Raw genomic sequence first — 24462 nt, 5'->3', positions numbered from 1 at the left:
ACATATTGCAAAATATAAATAACCGAAAGAGATGACACCTTAGCAATTTTAACAAAATTTGTACATCAGAAAGTATAAGGTATTATACAAACTAGACTAGCATATATATTAGAAAGCACAGTATGATATTTTTGAGAAAGACTTGAAATGATTTTAGCTAATAGAGTAGCATATATATTAGAAAGCACCGCATGAAATTTTTGAGGAAGACTTTAAATGATTTGAGGTAATAGAGTAATTATATATAGGGAAGGAAGAAGGCATAATAGGATAGTACTGTAAAGTGTAGATCTAAAGAAAATCAGAGGGTGTGTATAAAAAGTTGAGAATGTAGAGTTAGTCAGGTGGGGCAGCAAGAGCAAAGCCAGGATTTTTCTAAGTGAGTAAATAAAAGCTTTTTAAATTATACTGTGGTGCAGATGGAAGTGGGTAGTTTATTCCGTATTTTAGGAATGATGTTAGAGAATAAGGATTCTCCATCTGAGTTGTTAGCTTTGGTGGGTTTAACTAGGAATTTGTCACTGGAACGAAGTGATGTTCTTCCTGTTTCACTGTTGCAGTCATTACATTTGGGTAATCTGCTGGCAGGTTGCTCTGAGTCTGCCTGAATTCCAAAGTCTTGGGTCCTGCGTCAGTTGCTGTCTCCTCTTCCATGACGTCAGGTCGTCATGGGGTATAAAACATGCAACCGATGCCATTTTCTTTAGTATTTCTTGCCGTGCAGTGCCCGAAGCAGAAGCGTTTTGCAAGTGCCATTTGGCCGACTACTGAAATATTCGAGTTTGAGTTTCAGAACCGAAGTCTTCACTAAAGTTAAGTACCCCGTTGGGGAAACTTTTTTCTTGCTTTTTACCGATGTCAGAAAATGTTAATTGTATTACTTGTGGGAAGCAAATACCTCATAAGGATTTCCATTTATACTGTATTCCTTGCCTCGGCCCTGATCACAATGTCCCTGGCTGTCGGTTTTGTGCTAGATTTAACCAACGCACTATTAAGCATCGGTACATTTTTGCATCAAAATATTTTGGAAACAGATTTAACTACCCAGAAATGTCATCAGATAGCAATCCGACTACCGGAGTACATAAAAAACGCAAAGAAAAGGACAGAGAAAGGCAGTCAGGATACAAAACCGACGACGAAGCTTCTCCTAAGCCAGTCGCCAGTACTCAGTGAGGCACTTTTGCAGCCCCTGATACCCGCTACCTTTGAGTCGCAGGCCTCTACCGACACCCATGTGGAGTCCGGCATGCCGCAAGATACTCAAGGTATTGGACCGATGGAAGTATCTCCCTCGGATGGGTCCGGAGCCGCTGAGCAGTCACCGGCTTCTGAGGGTGTATTCTGACCACAACATGTGTATATCAAACCGGTGACAGCTGCAAAACCAAAGACAAAAGCAACTTCTAAAACTAAAATCTGACGCATGAGCCACGTGCACAGGCCTCTGTGCCTAAAAAACAGATTATCAAAATGGCTGAAGACCTTATTACCTTGATTAGGGGTACCCATCCCCCTCCTGATAAGAGGCCTAGGCAAGACACTGATTATGAATCTTCAGATCAGGTTTCTATTTCTTCTGATTCCTCTTCTGATCAGGAATGATCTATACCTCCCTATGAGGATTCTGATGCAGAGGAGTCTATCCCATCTGCATCTCCTCCTGAGGATTATTCATTTGGAGAAACCTTGCATACCTTGAGGGAGCATTTTCACTGGGAGAGTGAAGACTTCTCAGAATCAAAAAAAGAGACTCGGGGGATTTCCTTCTTCTCCCTCAGCACAGGCCTTTAGCCATTCCCTCTGTTTTAGACATTGTGGATGATGTGTTTTCGGAGTCAAGCTTAACCCCCGAGTCCTTACCTCCGGTTCCCAGTAAGCCTGACAGATATTACATGGTCCCTGACTCACATAAAATTTTATTTAGAAACCCTGCTGCTGATCCTGAAACTATTTCACAGGGTCCAAAGGGAGTTAAGGCCTCAACAGCAAAAAAATCCTACCCCCACTGACAGAGATTCAAGGGTACTGGACAGATGGGGAAAAAAGGTTTATACATCTGCAACCTTGGCAATCGGGGCCTTAAACTGTCAATTTCATATGCTTAAGTACCAACAACATGTTATGGGATTGCTGAAACAAAAAATGATGTTGATTTCAGAATGTGCAGAGAATTATTGCATGCAGCTGAACAAGTTGGAAAGCATACTTTGCAATGTGGTTTTGATTCCTTAGAGGCCTCCTTCAGGGCCGCAGTTACTGGATCTGTGATTAGGAGGCATGCCTGGTTAAAGGAACAAAATTTGCCTGATCATGTTAAAACTAAATTGCTAGATCCACCTTTACAGCATGATTCTCTGTTTGGTATTAAGGCAGAAGAGGTTTTAAAGAAAGTGGAAGACAAAGCTAAGTCTATGCAAACTGTTAAAGACTTCTTAGAAGTGCAGCCACCAAGATTCAGTAGACACTGGCCTAGAAAAAATTGGTCCTTTCCTGTGTCAGACAGAGCTCAAAGGGGCAAATCCAGACACCCTAAGGGTTCCAGATACCAGGCGCAAGATTTATACAGGTCAAAGCAATGGGGTGCTTCCACCTCCAAATTTGGAGGAGATAAAGCGCAAACCTACAGAAAACAATCCCAATGACTTCCCTCTGCCTACACCAAGCACTTAACTTTTGGCAGCACCCATAGGGGGAAAATTAGCACTTTTTGCTCAACATTGGCAGTTAATAACCCAGGACAAATGGGTACTAAACATAGTATCACAGGGATACAGATTCCATTTCCATACACTGCCAATAGCAAATGGTTGACCAGATCTGCCAAAAAATCAATGGGTAGAGGCACAGAAACAGGTTATGTCCCTCATGGATATGGGGGCTATTCAGACAGTACCAGAACAGGAAAAAAGACAAGGTTTTTACTCGAGTGTTCTTGGTACCCAGAAAGTACAAGGCCTGGTGGCCAATACTGGATTTATCAATTTTGAATACATACCTGGACATTCCAAAGTTCAAAATGCTGACTTTGCAGCAGCTTCTGCCCATGCTGGGCAAGAATGCTTGGCTGGTGACTTTAGACCTAAAAGAGGCATACCTGCATGTCCCAATAAGACAATTGTGCAGAAGATACCTCAGATTCAAGGCTGGCTTAATCCATTACCAATTCTCTGCACTGCCCTTTGGCTTATCTACTGCTCCCCAGGTCTTTACAAAGTGCCTGGCACCAGTAATTGCATTTTGCTGACAAAGAAGCATACAAATATATCCTTACTTGGACGACTGTCTCATTCAAACAGAGAACGCAGACACTCTCCTTTGACACCTGTTGTTTGTGAAAAAGCTTCTAACATGCCTAGGGTACAAAATAAACGAAAATAAATCACAACTGGTACCCTCTCAAAAGATAACATTCCTGGGTGCAAGCTTGAATACAACTGCCCAGATGGCTTACCTCATGCCAGACAAGCAAAGGCAACTGACTACTTACTTCAAACTGATGGCAACGGAAACCCAGTCTACTGCAAGACAAATTCTGCAGGCTCTGGGCTTCATGGCATCCTACTGATTCCATATGGAAGACTGCATATGAAGAAACTTCAGTGATACCTAAAAAGTTTATGGAGTCAACATTCTCGCAGTCTGGAAACAATGATTCCTCTCATTTCCTGCCTGCAACAGTAGTTTCTATGGTGGGCAAAGGCATGTCACCAAAACATAGGATGGCCATTCACTCTACCCCCTGCCAGCCAGACCATTACAACAGACGCATCAAATTATGCCTGGGAGGCCCACATGGCAGGAAGATGCATTCAGGGCATATGGTCACCAAAACAAATGCATCTACATATCAACCAGAAAGAGATGCTAGCTGTTCAAAATGCCCTAACAGCCTTCAAGGACTTACTTCATCCAGGACTATTGATAAAGACAGACAACACCACAGTCATGTGGTATATAAACAAGCAATGGGGCACACATTCATACCCCCTTTGCAGATTAGCCATGGCAATGTGGGACACAGCTTTGACCTACTAAATACATCTTCAAGCTCAATTCCTGCCAGGAAAACAAAACATTCTGGCAGACGATTTAAGCAGAAACCTTATGGAACCTCATGAGTGGAAACTAAATCCACAAGTCTTCAGCATGATAGCAGAGAAATGGGAGAGCCCAGACATAGATCTATTTGCTTCTCCTCAAAATTATCAATTGAAAAGATTCTGCACAAGTTCTTATTACAGACAAGAATGGAAAGTGGACGCCCTATCCTTCAGTTGGAAAAACCTATCAGTTTATGCCTTTCCTGCTCTGCCTCTTCTCCCCAAGGTCCTCCTAAAAGTAAGACAAGAGAAACCAAAGATGATACTAATTGCCCCAGACTGGCCTCGCCAATACTGGTACCCAATCCTAAGGAGCCTGTCTCAATACCCAGCTTGGACCTTGCCTCAAAGACCACAACTGCTGTCCCAGCAAAACAATCAGATCCTGCACAATCAACTACAGACTCTGAACCTGGCAGCATGGCTGATCATGTAGTCATACAAACAACACCTCTCAGTAAAGCTGTGATGGATGCCATTTTGGAAGCCAGAAGGCCTAGTACTAGAAAATCGTATGCTGACAAATGGAAGAGATTCTGTGCTTGGAATCAAGCACAAGGAACTGATGCAGCAGAACCAAATATTCCTCAGACATTGCAATACTTAACTGAGATGCTTGACAAAGACCTATCTTTCTCATCAGTTAAAATCTATACCTCTGCCATTTCGGCTCATTACAGTACAGAGCCACCAATCTTTTCTCATCCTTTACTAAAGCAGTATCTTAGAGGAGCCAAAAATTTAAGGCCTCCTAGAAGATCACCATTGTCTGCATGGGACCTCAATTATGTGCTGGAAAAGCCCACCCTGGCTGCATTTGAACCAGCTGCTACCGCTGATATAAAGTACTTATGGAAAACAGCTCTGCTACTAGCAATTACTTCAGCAAGAAGAGTTTCAGAGCTACAGGCCCTCATGGCTGTAGAGCCTTTTATCATATTTTACCCAGAGTATCTCTGAGGACAAATCCTACTTTTATGCCTAAGGTGGTTTCCAGTGTGGCTCTTAACCAAGCAATTCATCTGCCAACCTTTTATCCAAATCTGCAGAACAAGGGAGAGAGAATTCTGCATTCCTTTGACATACACAGACAGCTAAGATTCTACTTGGGCTTTGCCACTGCAGTTCTGCAGGGCCTTATAGCCACTCTTAATGCGGTTTAGCTCCAGCCTCCCAACCATAGCTTTGGGATTCTACCCAAATGTAATGACTGCAACAGTGAAACGTGAAGAACGTAGTACAGTTGTGTACACTTACTATAAATGTAGATGATTGAGTGTATTCACTGTTGCAGTCCGGGTTACCCTCCCGCCATCCCCATATACATATATATATGTTTATTTATTTATTTATATATATATATATATATATATATATATATATATATGTATATATATATATATATATCTATATATATGCTACCTGTTTGGGGGCACATGACATCAGGGGCAAGAAAAACTAAAGAAAATGGCGTCGGTTGCATGTTTTATACCCCTGACGACCCGGCGTCATGGAAGAGGAGACGGCAACCAACGCAGGACCCAAGACTTTGGAATTCAGGCCGACTGAGGGCAACCTGCCAGCAGATTACCCAAATGTAATGACTGCAACAGTGAGTACTCTCGAACATCTACATTTATGGTAAGTGTACACAACTGCACTTTCTAGTGGTGTTTGGTTGTTTGAGATCTTGAAGGGCTGGGGTTTTGTCTGGTTCATAGAGTATTTTATGGGTGAAGGTTAGTTGCTTGTATTGAAGGAGCTGAGGAACTTCTAGCTAGTTTAGTTGTCTAAGGGCTCTGCAATGGTGTGTTTTGTAGGGAGGTGTTTGTAGTGAATTTGGCTATTTCATTGCAAAATGAGTCTAGTTTAGTAAGGACTGATTTGCGTAGGTTGGTTAGTATAGGGGAAGCGTAGAGTAGGGGTGACAGGAGGTTTGTTCGGGCAAAGGTAGCTTTTGCAGATCTGGTTAAAAATGTCTTGTTTCTGTAAAGCAGGCCTAATTTTTATGAACTTTTTTGATAGTTTGTGCTATGTGGATATCGAATTTTAGATTGTTGTGAATTTCAACCCCTTGCAGTTTGGTATATGTCACAGGGGTGGTGATAGTTTTGTTTTTGGTCTCTACAGTGAAAACTGGGAGTGTTGTAGGTGATGTTCATTGTGCATACAGCTGCAGCCATAACAGATGGGTTTTCCTGCCGTCAGGCGGGTCCTCGGTCGGCCGAATTCCAAAGTCTAGGTCCGGCGTCGGTTGTCGTCGCTTCTTCCCTGACGTCAGTGCGACAGGGGTATAAAAGAACCAGCCGACGCCATTTTCTTCTGTCTTTCTTGCCGAACGGTGCCCGAAGCAGAAGCAGTTCGCAAGTGCCGGTCAGCCAGCTCCTGAGATTACGAATATTTTGCAACTGAAGTCTTCCTGAAAGCTAAGTACCCCGTTTGGGAAACTTTTCTTGCCTCAGACCGATGTCAGACAAAGTTAATAATTGCATTTCATGTGGGAAGCAAATACCGCATAAGGATTTTCATTCCCTCTGCATTCCTTGCTTAGGCCCAGACCACGACGTCTCGGCCTGTCGTTTTTGTGCTACATTCAACAGATGCACCATTAAGCGTCGGGCGGAGTTCGCCCAACACTATTTTGGCAAAAAATTTAATTACATTATGTCGTTGGATACTCCGACTCCAGTTTTGTGTAAAAGACGCAAAGATAAGGACCGACATACGAGGTCCGCGGCTTCTACCGACACTACGTCAAAGCCGACTACAGGTGGTCTGATTCTCAGTGAGGCACCTACGCAGCCCCTGACTGCCGACGACACTTCATTGGCGGTGTCTACTGTACCCGAGGTCGCAGGCTCTTCGGCCCACACCCCGACTACCGATACCGAAGCCACTCTTGGTGGTGAAACTCAGAGTTTAGGCAGGTCTGCCACCTCTCAAGGTGTCTTCAGGCCTTCCTCTTCTTTTTCCATCAAGGCTTTCACTAAGTCTAAAGCAGCCATGCATACTAAGAGACAAGCTCCACAGGGCCCTTCTCAAGGCCCCATGCCTAAAAAGCAGATGCTCAAAATGGCTGAGGATTTGATTACTCTTATCAGGGGTTCTCAAACCCCCCCCCCCGGACAAAAGGCCCAGAGTGGAGGAAGAATCCCCCTCCTCGGACCAGGCCTCCATTATTTCAGAGCATTCTGATGACCAGGAACATTCATACTCCCCTTTTGAAGATTCTGATGCAGAGGAGTCCATTCCCTCTGTGCCCCCCCGGAGGATTACTCTTTTGGGGAAACCTTGCATACCTTGAGGGAACACTTCCACTGGGAAGGCCAAGAGTATTCAGACTCCAAGAAAAGGCTTAGGGATTTTCTCTTGCTCCCTCAGCACAGGCCTCTGGCTATACCTCCTGTCTTAGACATTCTAGATGTGTATTCGGAGGCTTGCCTTAACCCAGACTCTTTACCTCCAGCCCCAGTCAAGCCTGACAGGTATTACCGGTTTCCTGACTCACACCAATTCCTATACAAAAGCCATGCGGCTGACCCAGAAACTATCTCACAGGGCTCCAAGGGAATTAAGGCCTCCACTGCTAAAAATCCATTACCTTCAGAGAGAGATTCCAGAGCTTTAGAAAGGTGGGGAAAAAGGTATACACATCGGACACCTTAACCATGAGGGCATTAAACTGCCAGTTCCATATGTTAAAGTACCAACAGTTTATGTTATCACAGTTGAGAAGCAAAATGTCACAACCTGAACAGCCAGACTTGAAGGAGTTGCAGGATTTGATGCATAGTGCAGAACAAGTGGGTAAACATACCTTGCAATGTGGTTTTGATGCTTTAGAGGCCTCATGTAGAGCTGCTGTTACAGGATCAGTCATACGTAGACATGCCTGGCTCAAAGAGCAAACCTTACCAGATCATGTCAAAGCTAAATTACTAGATGCACCTCTGCAAAAAGATGTATTATTTGGTGTTAAAGCTGAGGAGGTATTAAAGAAAATGGAGGAAAAGGCTAAATCAATGCAAACAGTGAAAGATTTCCTACAGGTACAACCTCCATGTTTCAGTAGAAATTGGCCTTCCAAAAATTGGTCCTTTCCAGCCACAGACAGACCCCAAAGAGGTAGATACAGGCGCCCGAGGGGCAGAGGGCAATCTCAAGGATTGCTGAGGCAGACAATGGCAAGCTCCTACACAAAGAGGTGGTGAGGATAGTGCACAGCCATTCAGAAAGCAGACCCAATGACTTTCCCCTTTGCATGCCAAGCAAGGCTCAAATGGCAGCACTTTTAGGCGGATAACTGGTATTATTTTCGAAAAATTGGCATATTGTCACAAAAGACAAATGGATCCTGAACATTATAAACAGAGGCTACAGATTCCATTTTCACACCCTTCCAAAAATGAGAGGCATGCCAAACCTGCCACACAATCAAAGGGCAGCGGCACAAAAACAAATTTCAGATCTCATGGACATGAAAGCTATTCAAGAGGTACCTACACAAGAACAAGGTCAAGGTTTTTACTCCTGACTATTCCTGGTACCAAGGAAGTGAAAAGATTGGAGACCTATTTTGGACCTATCCATCCTAAACACATTTTTACTCGTGCCAAAATTCAAGATGCTCACATTACAGCAGCTTCTTCCCATGCTGGGCAAGGAGTCTTGGCTGGTAACATTGGACCTCAAGGAGGCATACCTGCATGTCCCAATCAGACAAGATTGCAGAAGATACCTCAGATTTCTTGCAGGTTCAACCCATTATCAATTCTCTGCATTGCCCTTTGGCTTATCTACTGCGCCCAGAGTATTCACGAAATGCCTGGCATCAGTAATTGCCTACTGCAGACTTCAAGGGATACAAATATACCCATATTTGGACGACTGCCTGATCCAAGCGGACAGCAAGCACATACTTCTGAAACATCTGGCTTTTGTAATAATGTTGTTGAATTCTCTGTGATACACGGTCAACAAAAAGAAATCAAGGCTAATACCCTCTCAAACAATAATTTTCCTGGGTGCCAGCTTGGACACAAACACCCAGATGGCCTACCTCACGCCAGAGAAACAGGGGCAACTAACTCAGTACTTCAGAAAACTAGCAAATTTCACCAGGCTGACTGCACGGAAAATCCTGCAGGCTCTGGGATTCATGGCATCTTGCATCCTACTAATCCCATGTGCAAAGCTGCATATGAGGAAACTTCAATGGTACCTGAAAAACCTATGGTCTCAACACAGCCTTTAGTTTGGAAACAGTAATACCACTGATTCCATGTCTTCAAAAGGAATTTCTGTGGTGGGCTCAAGCATGCCAAAGAAACACAGGTCTCCCATTCTGAAAGCCTCAAGCAAATCAAATCATCACAACAGACGCCTCGGACTATGCCTGGGGGGCGCACATGACAGATCGGTGCATTCAGGGCAAATGGTCCCAAAAAGAAAAGCACCTACACATCAATCAAAAGGAAATGCTAGCAGTAATAAATGCTATTATAGCTTTCAAAAGCCTTCTGCATCCAGGTCAACTATTGATAAGGACAGACAACACCACAGTAATGTGGTACATAAACAAACAGGGAGGAACCCATTCATACCCCCTATGCAGGCTGGCCATGTCTCTTTGGAACATGGCTCTGGAATTACAAATCGAACTTCAAGCCCAGTACTTGCCATGCAAGGAGAACACGCTGGCAGACAACCTAAGCGGAAATATGACAGATCCACACGAATGGAAGTTGCATCCTCAAGTTTGTACAGAGATAATTCAAGCATGGGGAAGGCCAGACATAGATCTCTTTGCCTCCCACAAAAATCACCAATTGGCAAAATTCTGCTCAAGGACCTTTCATCCACAGGCCTGGAGAGTGGACGCACTCTCTTTCAGTTGGACAACAATGACAGTTTATGCCTTTCCACCTCTTCCTCTGCTGCCCAAAGTTCTATTAAAAACCAGAGCAGACAGACCAAAGATGATTCTCATTGCTCCAGACTGGCCAAGACAACACTGGTACCCACTCCTGAGGAGCCTGACGCATTCCCCACCATGGATCCTACCTCTAATGCCTCTTCTGACTCAGCACAGCTTCAAAACTCTTCACAGTCAGCTGAAAACACTCAGTCTGGCTGCATGGAAGATTCCTTAACTTCACAACAGACCCTACTCTCCAAGGAGATGCAGGATGTCATTTTGGAGGCCAGAAGGCCTTCTACTAGAAAAGCTTACTCCGCAAAATGGAAACGGTTTTGTGCCTGGAATGGGAAAAAGAGCCAGAATCCTGGAATACTGAATTTACCTCAAATATTACAGTATCTAGCTGAGATGCTAAGCAGTGGACTTTCATTCTCCTCCATCAAAATCCATGCCTCAGCCATTTCTGCAGAATACAACACTGATCCTCCTTTATTCTCCCACCCCCTCTTAAGACAGTTCCTCAGAGGGGCTAAGAATATAAACCCTCCAAGGAAACAACAAGTACCTGCTTGGGACCTCAATTTCATTCTAGAAAAACTGACCTTGCCTCCTTTTGAGCCAGCTGCCTCAACAGAACTGCAATATTTGTCCTGGAAAACAGCCTTCCTTCTGGCTATCACCTCAGCTCGCAGGGTATCGAAACTACAAGCCCTCATGGCTGTGCAGCCTTTCATCATTTTCCATCAGGACAGAGTTTCCTTACGAACCAATCCGTCCTTTATGCCAAAGGTGGTATCCAGGGTAGCTTTGAATCAGGCTATCCACTTACCTACCTTTTACCCTAATCCTCAAAACAAAGGGGAGAGACTACTACATTCCTTGGACATTCACTGACAGCTGCGTTATTATTTGGACAGAACAAAGCCTTTCAGAAAATCAGAGCAACTCTTTGTGTCCTATGCTACAGGAGCTCAAGGGAAGCCAATTTCCAAACAGACAATCTGAAAATGGATAGCCCACTGCATACGATGTCCTTCAAGAATGCAACTGCAGTCCTGACATATGGGTTGTCCTGCCTCAGGCAGCCCTTTGGTCGGACGGATTCCAAAGTATGGGTCCGGCGTCAGCTGATGTTCTTCTCCCCGACGTCAGAACGGCTGGGGTATAAAAGCATCAGCCGACGCCATCTTCTTCAGTCTTTCTTGCCGCGCGGTGCCCGAAGCAGAAGCAGTTTGCAAGTGCCGGTCGGGTAGCTCCTGTGTTTTCAGATACCGAAGTCATCAAAAAGCTAAGTACCCCATTGGGGAACCTTTTTCTTGCCTCAGCTGATGTCAGACAAAACTGAAAAAGTTAATAATTGTTTGTCTTGTGGTAAACAAATACCTCATAAGGACTTCCATTCTTACTGCCTTCCCTGCCTCGGCCCATACCACGACGTCTCGGCCTGTGCTGCCTGTGCTTGCTTCAATAAGCGCACACTTAGGCGCCGGGCAGAATTTGCTGAAGACTTTTTTTGGGGAAATTACTCCTATATCATGCCGTCGGAACTTCCGACAGCACGTTTCCAAAAAACGGAAGGACCGGGACCGACCTTCGCGGCCCGCGACTTCCACCGACACCACACCTAAGTTTACCGCGAGTGCATCGGTCTCTTCGGAGGCAGTAATTCAACCGCTCCAGGCCGACGACACCGCTTTACCGCACACTTCGGTCCCGGAGGCTACCCCGGTGCCGGTTGTTGTTTTTCCTCCTGAAACCAAAGCCCAAGATTTGCCTGACACCATACCGGTGGACAAAGTTACTCCAGCACGTGGGGCAGCTAGGCCTCCTGTGTCTATGTCCATCAAGGCCTACACACGTGCTAAGGCTGCCAGCCAGGCTAAGTCTCACCCTCCTAAATCTTTTTCACAGGGTCCCACTTCAGATAAACAGATCATGACTTTAGCTGCAGATCTAATTTCTTTAATCAGGGGCTCTCAGGCTCATCTAGACAGAGGTTCTCAGCCGCCTTCAGACAAAAGGCCTAGGGTTGAGCAGACAGATACCCTTTCCTCAGATGAAGCCTCTGGTGAGTCAGGCCTTTCAGATTCCCAGGAAGAACTCTTCCCGGCCTACGAGGATTCTGATGCAGATGAATCCATTCCCTCTGCCTCTCCTCCTGAAGATATTTCTTTCGGGGAAATTCTCCACTCCATGAGAGAGCATTTTCAGTGGTAGGGCCAGGATTTCTCCGACTCCAGGAAAAGGCTTCGGACCTTCCTTAAGTTACCCCAGCACAGGCCTTTAGCTATTCCCCCAGTGTTGGATGTATTGATTGATGTGTACTCAGACTCCAGTACTACTTCTGATTCTCTCCCTCCTGCTCCTGTCAAGCCAGACAGATATTACAGGGTTCCTGAAACTCATAAACATCTCTTTAAGGCCCACTGTTCTACAAACTATTTCTCAGGGGCCCAAAGGAGTGGCCACTTCCACGACCAAGAATCCTTTGCCCGCAGACAGGGAATCTAGGTCCCTGGAGAGGTGGGGTAAAAAAGTTTATACCTCTACCACCCTTGCCATGAGGGCTCTTAACTGTCTTTTTCATATGTTTCAGTATCAGGATTTCCTGATGGATGATTTGCAGAAAAAGTTAGCCTCTCCTGAGCCTTTAGATAGAAAGGCTTTGCAGGATTTGGTTCATAATACTCAGCAGATTAGCAATCATTTTCTTCAGTGTGGATGTCCTTCAAGGATGCATCTGCAGTCCTAACAAATGGGTTGTCCTGGCCTCAGGCAGCCCTTCGGTCGGCCGGATTCCAAAGTCTGGGTCTGGCTTCGGCTGGTGTCGCACTTCACCCGACGTCATAGCTGCAGTTCTTCGGGTATAAAGGCATCAGCCGACGCCATTTTCCTCAGTCTTTCTTGCCACGTGGCGCCCGAAGCAGAAGCTGTTCGCAAGTGCCGGTCGGTCAGATCCAGAGATTACTACTTCCGAAGACTTCTAAAAAGCTAAGTACCCCGTTGGGGACTCTTTCTTGCCTCAGCCGATGTCAGAAAAAGTGAATAACTGTTTAACTTGTGGGAAACAAATACCTCATAAAGACTTCCACTCTTACTGCCTACCTTGTTTAGGCCCAGACCACGACGTAGCAGCTTGTTTAGCCTGTGCTTCCTTCAACCGACGAACGCTTAGGCGTCGGTTGGAGTTTGCAGAGGAGTTTTTCGGCTCCGCTTTTGCTTATATCATGCCGTCAGAGACTCCGACTTCACATTTAGCTAAAAAACGTAAGGAAAAGGACCGACACTCACGGTCCGCGGTTTCGGCCGAAACCGCGGTTAAGCCAACCGCGAGTGTCTCGGTTTCGGCTGAAACCGAGTCTACGGTTCTTCCTTCGGCCGAAAGCATGCCTCCTACTACCGAGGCCTCTTCCAGCATGGCTGAATCTGCTACTGAAATTCCACCTACTCTTACAGTTTCACAGGATTTATCAGATACTATTCCCCTGGATGCATCTACTCCTGCACGTGGAGCTGCTAGGCCCCCTGCATCCATGTCAATTAAGGCCTTTGCCAGGGCTAAAGCAGCTAAATCTTCCAAGGCCGTGCCTACTAAAGCCCCCTCTCACAGGCCTAGCTCTAGTACTCAAATGCTTAGTCTGGCAGAGGATCTCATTTCTTTGATTAGGGGATCCCAGTCTCACCCTGATAGGGCCTCTCAACCCCCTCCAGAGAAGAGACCTAGAGCAGAACCCCCTGAGCCAGTTTCTACTGATTACTCCTCAGATGAATCAGAAAATACAAACCCTCCTGAGGGCCCTTATTCTCCATATGAAGACTCTGATGCAGAGGACTCCATTCCTTCTGCTTCTCCTCCTGAGGAATTTTCTTTTGGGGAAACCTTGCATGCTATGAGGGAACAATTTCAATGGCAGGGCCAGGATTTCTCAGACTCAAGGAAAAGGCTTAGGACTTTCTTGAATTTACCACAGCATAGGCCTTTAGCCATTCCTCCAGTACTTACAGTTGTGGATGATGCATTTAATGATGCTTGTACTGCTCCTGATTCACTTCCTCCGGCCCCTGCTAAGCCCGACAGATACTACAGGGTTCCGGACACGCATAATCACTTGTATAAGGCTCCTTTTGCAGATCCTGAAACTATTTCACAGGGCCCCAAGGCTGTAGCAGCTACCTCTGACAAAAACCCACTCCCCTCTGAAAGGGAATCTAGGGCCTTGGAGAGATGGGGTAAAAAAGTTTATACTTCTGCTACTCTTTCCGCTAGGGCCTTAAACTGTCAATTCCACATGATTCAGTATCAGGAATTTATGTTAGATCAGTTATCTAAAAAGCTGTCCTCACCTGAACCTTTAGACAGGAAGTCACTTCAGGAAATGGTACATAACATACAGCAGGTCAGTAATCATTCTTTAAAATGCGGCTATGATGCACTGGAGGCCTCCTTTAGATCAGCTATGACTGGTACAGTGATCAGAAGGCATGCATGGTTAAAAGAGCAGTCCTTACCAGACCATGTAAAATCAAAGCTCCTAGATGCTCCCATGGATAAACACAATTTGTTTGGCTCTCCTGCACAGCAAGTGCTGAAGAAGGTGTTAGAGAAAGCAAAATCTGTCCAGACAGTCAAGGATTTCTTACAGGTCCAGCCTCCAAGGTTTAGTAGGAACTGGCCTTCCAAGAATTGGTCCTTTCCAGACACCAACAGAGCACAGAGAGGCAGGAATAGGCGCACAAGAGGCAGAGGTCAATCCAGAGGTGCCTACAGGGGACGTCAGTGGCAGCCTAACAACCAGCGAAGTATTGCTGCAGACCCAGCCACTACCACTTCCACAGAACCATCACAGTGACTTGGCTCTGAAACCGTCTACCAGGGAACAACTAGAAGCACCCTTAGGCGGAAAGCTAGCCTTATTTTCAGTAAACTGGCATTGCATTACAGGAGACAAATGGATTTTACAGACAATAGACAAAGGTTACAGGTTTCACTTCCATACTCTACCAAGGAAGAGAGGAATGCCAAACCTACCTCCAAATCAAAAGGCAAACGCTCTAAAACAAATAGACAACTTAAAAAGGATGAGAGCTATAGAAAAAGTGCCATCTATGGAACAAGGGCAAGGATTTTACTCCAGACTTTTCCTGGTGCCAAGGAAGGAAAACCAATGGAGACCTATTCTAGACCTGTCCGCTCTGAACACATACCTCATTGTCCCAAAATTCAAAATACTGACTCTACAGCTGCTTCTTCCCATGCTGGGCAAGGAGTCTTGGCTGGTAACTCTAGATCTCAAGGAGGCATACCTGCACGTCCCCATACGACCAAATTGCAGAAGATACCTCAGATTTCTTGCAGGATCAGAGCATTATCAATTCTCAGCATTGCCTTTTGGCTTATCTACTGCGCCCAGAGTATTCACGAAATGCCTGGCATCAGTAATTGCTCATTGCAGGCTTCAGGGAATTCAAATTTACCCTTACCTGGACGATTGCCTGTTACAAGCGGACAACAAAAGCAAATTAACAAAAGACTTGAAAAGGGTCATTCATCTACTGCAAGCCTTGGGATACACAGTCAATATAAAAAAGTCAAGGCTGTTGCCATCCCAAAGGATAACCTTCTTGGGTGCAGAACTGGACACATCAAATCAAATGGCATCCCTCACAGCAGAAAAACAAAAGCACCTTCCACTCTACTTCATGGCATTAACAACGCAGAACCAGCTTACAGCAAGGAAAGTCCTGCAAGCCCTGGGTTACATGGCATCCTGCATAATATTGATCCCACATGCCAGACTGCATATGAGGAAGTTGCAATGGTACCTCAGGAATTTATGGTCTCAGCACAAGTACAGCCTAGAAAGCCAAATTCCAATAATTCCATGCCTGAAGCAAGAAATGTCCTTCAAGGATGCATCTGCAGTCCTTACAAATGGGTTGTCCTGTCGGCCGGATTCCAAAGTCTGGGTCTGGCCTCGGCTGGTGTCGCACTTCACCCGACGTCATAGCTGCAGTTCTTCGGGTATAAAGGCATCAGCCGACGCCATTTTCCTCAGTCTTTATTGCCGTGGCCAAGCAGAAGCTGTTCGCAAGTGCCGGTCGGTCAGATCCAGAGATTACTACTACCGAATACTACTTCGAAGACTTCTAAAAAGCTAAGTACCCCATTGGGGACTCTTTCTTGCCTCAGCCGATGTCAGAAAAAGTGAATAACTGTTTAACTTGTGGGAAACAAATACCTCATAAAGATTTCCACTCTTACTGCTTACCTTGTTTAGGCCCAGACCACGGCGTAGCAGCTTGTTTAGCCTGTGCTTCTTTCAACCGACGGACGCTTAGGCGCCGGTCGGAGTTTGCTGAACAGTTTTTCGCTCAGATTTTGCGCATAATGCCGTCGGATCCTCCGACTTCACAAGTTGTTAAGAAAGAAAGGACCGACACTTTCGCGGTCCGCGGTTTCAGCGAACCGCGGTTAAGCAAACATGAGTGTCTCGGTTTCGGCGAAACCGAGCAAACGGTTCTATCTTCAGCGAATCCATGACTACTACCGAGGCCCCTTCTAACCTGGTTGAATCGGCCTCTGAAATTCAACCTGCTACTGTGGTTTCACAAGAATTATCGGACACCATCCCTTTGGATGTTTCAACCCATGCACGTGGTGCTGCTAGGCCGCCTGCAGCCATGTCCATAAAGGCCTTTGCCAGGGCTAAAGCAGCCAAAACTTCTAAGTCTGTGCCTGTTAAGCCCCCCTCTCACAGGCCCAGTTCCAGTTCCCAAATGCTCACTCTGGCAGAGGATCTCATCTCTTTAATAAGGGGATCCCAATCTCATCCAGACAGGGCCTCTCAACCTCCTCCAGAAAAGAGACCTAGAGCAGAGCCCCCTGAGCCAGTGTCCTCAGATGATTCTTCTGATGATACAGACAATACAGACCATCCAGAAGCTCCTTTTTCTACTTATGAAGACTCCAATGCTGAGGAATCGATCCCTTCTGCCTCTCCACCAGAGGAATTTTCCTTTGGGGAAACCTTACATGCCATGAGAGAGCAATTCCAATGGCAGGGACAAGATTTCTCAGATTCAAGGAAAAGGCTTAGGACTTTTTTGCATTTACCACAACATAGGCCTTTAGCTATACCTCCAGTTCTTCCTGTTGTAGATGATGCATTTAATGATGCTTGCACTGCTCCTGATACTTTACCTCCAGCCCCTGCTAAGCCCGATAGGTTATACAGGGTCCCGGACACACATCACCATTTATACAAGGCTCCTTTTGTAGATCCCGAGACGATCTCCCAGGGGCCTAAGGCAGTAGCTTCGACCTCAGTTAAAAACCCTCTCCCTTCTGAAAGGGAATCCAGGTCCTTAGAGAGATGGGGTAAAAAAGTGTACACCTCTGCTACTCTCTCAGCTAGGGCATTGAACTGTCAGTTTCGAATGATCCAATACCAGGAGTTTATGCTTGATCAGTTAACTAAGAAACTGTCCTCTGATTGTTTAGATAAGAAATATGTTCTAGAAATGGTGCATAACATTCAGCAGGTTAGTAACCATTCTTTAAAATGTGGCTATGATGCACTGGAGGCTTCCTTTAGATCAGCCATGACTGGCACAGTTATAAGAAGGCATGCATGGTTGAAAGAACAGGTCTTGCCGGATCATGTTAAAGCAAAACTATTAGATGCTCCTATGGATAAGGTCAGTTTATTTCGTTCTCCTGCTCAACAGGTACTGAAGAAAATGGAAGAGAAGGCAAAATCTGTACAAACAGTGAAAGATTTCTTACAGGTTCAGCCTCCAAGGTTTAGCAGGAACTGGCCTTCTAAAAATTGGTCCTTTCCAGACTCCTCTAAAACTCAGAGAGGCAGGAATAGGCGTTCAAGAGGCAGAAATCAATCCAGAGGAGGTGCCTACAGGGACGCCAGTGGCAAGGTAACAACCAGCGAGGCACAGACACAACTACTACCACTGCAACAGGACAATCACAGTGACTTGGCTCTGGCACCGCCTACCAGGGAACAAATAGCAGCACCCTTAGGCGGAAAGTTAGCCTTATTTTCAAAAAACTGGCACTACATCACAAGAGACAAGTGGATTTTGCAAACTATAGACCAAGGCTACAGGTTTCATTTCCATACTTTACCAGGAAAAGAGGAATGCCAAACCTACCACCAAATCAAAAGACAGAAGCTCTAAAACAAATAGCTCAATTAGCAAAGATGAGAGCTGTGGAAAGGGTACCATCTATGGAACAAGGAAAGGGATTTTACTCCAGACTATTCCTGGTACCAAGAAAAGAGAAAATTGGAGGCCTATTCTCGACCTGTCCGCTTTAAACACATTCATCATTGTCCCAAAATTCAAAATGCTGACCCTACAGCAACTTCTTCCCATGCTGGGCAAGGAGTATTGGCTGGTGACTCTAGATCTCAAGGAGGCATACCTGCATGTCCCCATACGACCAAATTGCAGAAGATACCTCAGATTTCTTGCAGGATCAGAGCATTATCAATTCTCAGCATTGCCCTTTGGCTTATCTACTGCACCCAGAGTGTTCACGAAATGCCTGGCATCAGTAATCGCTCACTGCAGGCTTCAGGGAATCCAAATATATCCATACCTGGACGACTGCCTAATACAAGCGGACAACAAAAACAAGCTAACAGAAGACTTACAGAGAGTCATTTGCTTACTGCAAGCCCTGGGATATACAGTCAATATAAAAAAAATCAAGACTGATACCATCCCAAAGAATAACCTTCTTAGGTGCAGAATTGGACACAGTAAAACAGATGGCATTCCTAACTGCAGAAAAACAAGAACAACTTCCTCTCTACTTCTTGGCATTAACAAAGCAGAACAAACTAACAGCAAGGAAAGTACTGCAGGCCTTGGGCTTCATGGCATCCTGCATAATCCTGGTCCCTCATGCCAGACTGCATATGAGAAAGCTACAGTGGTACCTGAAGAATTTATGGTCTCAACACAGGCACAGCCTAGAAACCGAAATACCACTAATCCCATGCCTGAAACAAGAGTTCCTATGGTGGGCTCAGGCATGCCAGTCAAACCCAGGTTTGCCCTTCCACAGCATTCAACCAAGCCAAACCATCACAACGGACGCCTCAGACCTTGGTTGGGGGGCCCACATGCTGGACAAGTGCATACAAGGCTTATGGACTCCAGATCAGCTGCACCTGCACATAAATCAAAAGGAAATGCTGGCAGTAAAACTAGCAATCCAGAATTTCAGACCATTCCTCCAAGAAGGGCAGTTGATAATAAGGACAGACAACACCACAGTCATGTGGTACATCAACAAACAGGGAGGCACTCATTCATACCCTCTATGCCGGATGGCACTGGACCTATGGAATATGGCTCTGAGCTACAACATTCAGTTACAAGCAATTTTTGTACCGGGAAAAGAAAACATCCTAGCAGACATATTAAGCAGAACTACCTCGGATGCTCACGAATGGATGCTACACCCGGACATATTCAAGGTCATCACAAAGAAATGGGGACTGCCACAAATAGACCTATTCACATCCCCACTCAATCACCAGCTGAAGAAATTCTGCACAAGGACGTACCACCCACTTGCTTGGAAGGTGGACTCTCTATCCTTCAGTTGGAAAGGCCTGACAGCATATGCATTCCCACCTCTTCCTTTGATGCACAAGGTGCTATTGAAAATCAAAGAGGAACGTCCAAGGATCATTCTGATAGCTCCAGACTGGCTAAGACAACATTGGTACCCATTACTGAGGAGCATGTCTCGGGGGAAAATGTGGACACTACCCCTGACTCCCTTGCTGTTAACTCAGAGCGGCTACAACACCCTGCATCCAAACCTGAAAACTCTGCAGCTGACTGCCTGGAACATTACATAAGAGCAACTAACCCAGATTTATCCCAAAGGGTTAAAGACATTATCCTTGAGGCACGCAGACCCTCAACAAGAAGGAACTATGCAGGAAAATGGAAAAGGTTTCTCATTTGGAGTACTGAAAGGGGAAAAGATGTGTCAAAGGTAGACATTGCCCACATCCTGGAGTATTTGGCAGAGCTTTTCCATACAGGCCTGTCCTACTCCTCCATCAAGATACATGCATCAGCTATTTCTGCAGAATACAGCTTCGATCCCCCTGTCTTCTCGCATCCTCTACTCAGGCAGTTTCTGAGAGGAATTAAAATGTAAAACCTCCTAGGAAACCACCATTACCAGCATGGGACTTGAACTTTGTGCTAGAAAAATTGACACTCCCCCCTTTCGAACCAGCAGCAATAGCAGATCTTCAACACCTATCCTGGAAAACTGCTTTTCTACTGGCAATTACCTCAGCAAGAAGGGTTTCTGAGCTACAGGCTTTAATGGCAGTACAACCCTTCCTAATCTTCCATCAAGATAGAGTGTCCATGAGAACAAATCCTACATTTATGCCTAAGGTGGTATCCAGAGTGTCTTTAAACCAGGCTATCCACCTACCTACCTTTTTCCCCAATCCACAGAACAGGGGGGAAAGACTGCTGCATACTTTGGATGTACATAGACAGTTGCTACTACCTGGACAGAACCAAGGGCAATAGAAAAACTGACCAGCTTCTGGTAGCATATGCAACAGGAAGGGAAGGAAAAGCAATTTCAAAACAGACCATCTCCAAGTGGATAGGAAATTGCATCAGATTCTGTTACTCCTACCATGGAAAGCAAACTCCACAGAACATAAGGCCTCATTCTACAAGGGCTACAGCCACTACCACAGCTTTCCTACGAGGAGTGGCTACCAAGGACATTATAGAGGCTGCTACTTGGACCTCCGTGCATACATTTGCCAAGCATTATAACTTACCTTTATACTCTAGATCCCGAGCAGGGTTTGCCACTGCTGTTTTGCAAGGGATCCTAACTACACCATAATTTCTTCTTCCTCCTCCCTAGTTTGGCTATGGTATTCTACCCATTTTAAGGACTGCAGATGCATCCTTGAAGGACATAGTACAGTTTTGTACCTACCATAAATGTAGATGTCCGAACAGGAATGCATCTGCAGTCAGGATTACCCACCCTCCTTCCCCTCTGTGGTATTCCTAGGGTATTTGCCTATCTAATAGCTAGCTGGGGGGGATCTCTTATGGTGTATTTGTTTGTATATATGTACATACATGCTTATTTTTTGTGTTTGCCTTCTACTATTTGGAAACATTGGCATTTATCCAAAATTTAGCTATCCAAGAGGGCAACTGGCATCTGGGGCAAGAAACACTGAGGAAAATGGCGTTGGCTGATGCCTTTATACCCGAAGAACTGCAGCTATGACGTCGGGTGAAGTGTGACACCAGCCGAGGCCAGACCCAGACTTTGGAATCCGGACGACCGAAGGGCTGCCTGACGACAGGACAACCCATTTGTAAGGACTGCAGATGCATTCCTGTTCGGACATCTACATTTATGGTAGATTCAAAACTGTACTTTCCGATGGTGGGCTCAGGCCTGTCAATTGAACAAAGGACTGCCCTTCCACAGCCCTCAACCAAGCCAGACTATCACCACAGACGCCTCAGACCTCGGTTGGGGTGCACACATGCTGGACAAGTGCATACAAGGCTTATGGACTCGAGACCAGATGAACCTACACATAAACCAAAAAGAGATGTTGGCAGTAAAACTGGCAATTCAAGCATTCAGACCGTTTCTCCAGCAGGGTCAATTGCTGATAAGGATGGACAACACCACAGTTATGTGGTATATCAACAAACAGGGAGGCACACATTCATATCCTCTATGCCGGATGGCAATGGATCTCTGGAATGTGGCCCTAAGCCTAAACATACAGCTCAAGGCAATATTTGTGCCAGGAAAAGAAAACATACTAGCAGACATCTTGAGCAGGACTACCACGGATGCCCACGAATGGATTCTGCATCCAGACATCTTCAAATCCATCACAAGGAAATGGGGACTACCAGAGATAGACTTATTTGCATCCCCACACAATCACCAATTGAAGAAATTCTGCACAAGGACATACCACCCACTTGCTTGGAAGGTGGACTCCCTATCTTTCAGTTGGAAAAGCCTGACAGCATATGCATTCCCACCTCTTCCTTTGATGCACAAGGTGCTATTGAAGATCAAAGAAGACCACCCAAAGATCATCCTGATAGCTCCAGACTGGCCGAGACAGCACTGGTACCCACTACTGAGGAGTATGTCTCGGGAACTCGCATGGCCTCTACCCCTGGTTCCTTTACTGCTAACACAGAACAACTTCAAAACCCTGCATCCGAACCTGAAAACACTGCAGCTAGCTGCTTGGAACATTGCATAAGACAAAATAACCCAGATTTGTCTCAAAGGGTTAAAGACATTATCTTGGAAGCTCGCAGACCCTCAACAAGAAAAACTTACTCAGCGAAATGGAAAAGATTTCTCTTTTGGAGAGCAGCAAAAGGGCAAAATGTAGCACTGGTAAACATGGCTAACATCCTGGAATATTTAGCAGAGCTTTTCCACAATGGCCTGTCTTACTCTTCCATTAAGATTCATGCGTCAGCTATTTCAGCAGAATACAACATGGATCATCCAGTCTTCTCTCATCCTCTACTCAGGCAGTTTCTGAGAGGAATCAAAAATGTAAAGCCACCAAGGAAGCCACCATTGCCTACATGGGACTTGAACTTTGTGCTAGAAAAGTTGACACTTCCCCCTTTTGAATCAGCAGCAACAGCAGAATTACAGTACTTATCATGGAAAACTGCTTTCCTGCTTGCAATCACTTCAGCTAGAAGGGTTTCTGAACTACAGGCATTAATGGCAGTGCAACCCTTCCTTATCTTCCATCAGGATAGAGTGTCCATGAGAACTAATCCTACCTTTATGCCAAAGGTGGTCTCCAGGGTATCTTTAAACCAAGCAATCCACCTACCTACATTCTTCCCCAACCCACAGAACAGGGGAGAAAGACTGCTGCATACCTTGGATGTGCATAGGCAATTGCGCTACTACCTGGACAGAACCAAGAACAATGGAAAAACTGACCAGCTTCTGGTAGCATATGCCACAGGAATAGAAGGAAAAGCAATTTCAAAACAGACAATCTCTAAATGGATAGGAAATTGCATTAGATTTTGCTATTCTTATCATGGAAAGGCAACTCCAGAAAATATCAGACCTCACTCCACAAGGGCTACAGCCACTACTACAGCTTTTTTACGAGGAGTGTTCACAAAAGACATTTTAGAGACTGCTACTTGGAGCTCCGTGCATACATTTGCCAAGCATTATAATCTACCCTTATACTCCAGATCCCGAGCAGGTTTTGCCACTGCTGTGTTGCAAGGGATCTTAACTACACCATAATCTTGTTAGGGCCTCCTCCCCCAGTTTGGCTATGGTATTCTACCCATTTGTTAGGACTGCAGATGCATCCTTGAAGAACATAGTACAGTTTTGTACCTACCATAAATGTAGATGTCCGAGAGGTATGCATCTGCAGTCAGGATTACCCACCCTCCTTCCCCTCTGTGGTACTCCTAGGGTATTTGCCCATCTTTTAGCTAGCTGGGGGAATCTATTATGTGTATTTGTTTGTATATATGTACATACATGTTTATTTCTATTTGCTCTCTGTTGTTTGGAAACATTTGCATTTATCCAAATTTAGCCTTCCTAGAGGGCATCTGGCATCTGGGGCAAGAAACATTGAGGAAAATGGCGTCGGCTGATGCCTTTATACCCGAAGAACTGCAGCTATGATGTCGGGTGAAGTGCGACACCAGCCGAAGCCAGACCCAGACTTTGGAATCCGGCCGACCGAAGGGCTGCCTGAGGCCAGGACAACCCATTTGTTAGGACTGCAGATGCATACCTCTCGAACATCTACATTTATGGTAGGTACAAAACTGTACTTTATGATGCATTGGAAGCTTCATGTAGGGCAGCTATGACAGGGGCCGTCATACGTAGACATGCTTGGTTGAAAGAACAGTCATTGCCAGATAATGTTAAAGTAAAGCTTCTAGATGCACCTCTGGAAAAAGACAAGCTATTTGGTGCTAATGCACAGGGTGTGTTGAAATCAATTGAGTAAAAGGCTAAATCAGTACAAACAGTCAAAGATTTCCTCCAGGTTCAGCCACCAAGGTTCAGCAGGAATTGGCCTTCGAAGTATTGGTCCTTTCCAGACACTGACAAGTTTCAAAGGGGGAAAAGCAGACGTGCTCGAGGTAGAGGGCAATACCGAGGCTCCTACAGGGGCTGCCAGTGGCAACCAACTTATCAGAGAAGTGGCGCAGGGACTCCTACTGCTCCACAGGGACAATCACAATGACTTCACTTTGACACCGCCGACCAAGGCTCAAAGAGAAGCACCTTTAGGCGGAAAGTTATCCTTATTTTCAAAAAATTGGCACGTTTTTACAAAGGACGGA

At 45.4% G+C, this 24462-nt stretch overlaps 1 protein-coding gene across 1 annotated transcript in view; it reads left to right on the top strand.

The window, feature by feature from the left end:
- ATAD2B (ATPase family AAA domain containing 2B) overlaps positions 1–24462 on the top strand; it is a 4508062-nt gene that overhangs the window by 3172725 nt on the left and 1310875 nt on the right. The window lies entirely within an intron of this gene.

Source organism: Protopterus annectens, chromosome 2.part1, assembly GCF_019279795.1.
Source record: "Protopterus annectens isolate FY-2018-M chromosome 2.part1, PAN1.0, whole genome shotgun sequence".
NCBI lineage: Eukaryota > Metazoa > Chordata > Ceratodontiformes > Protopteridae > Protopterus > Protopterus annectens.
Note: the sequence above shows the minus strand (reverse complement) of the source record. Positions and strands in the feature narration are given on the sequence as shown.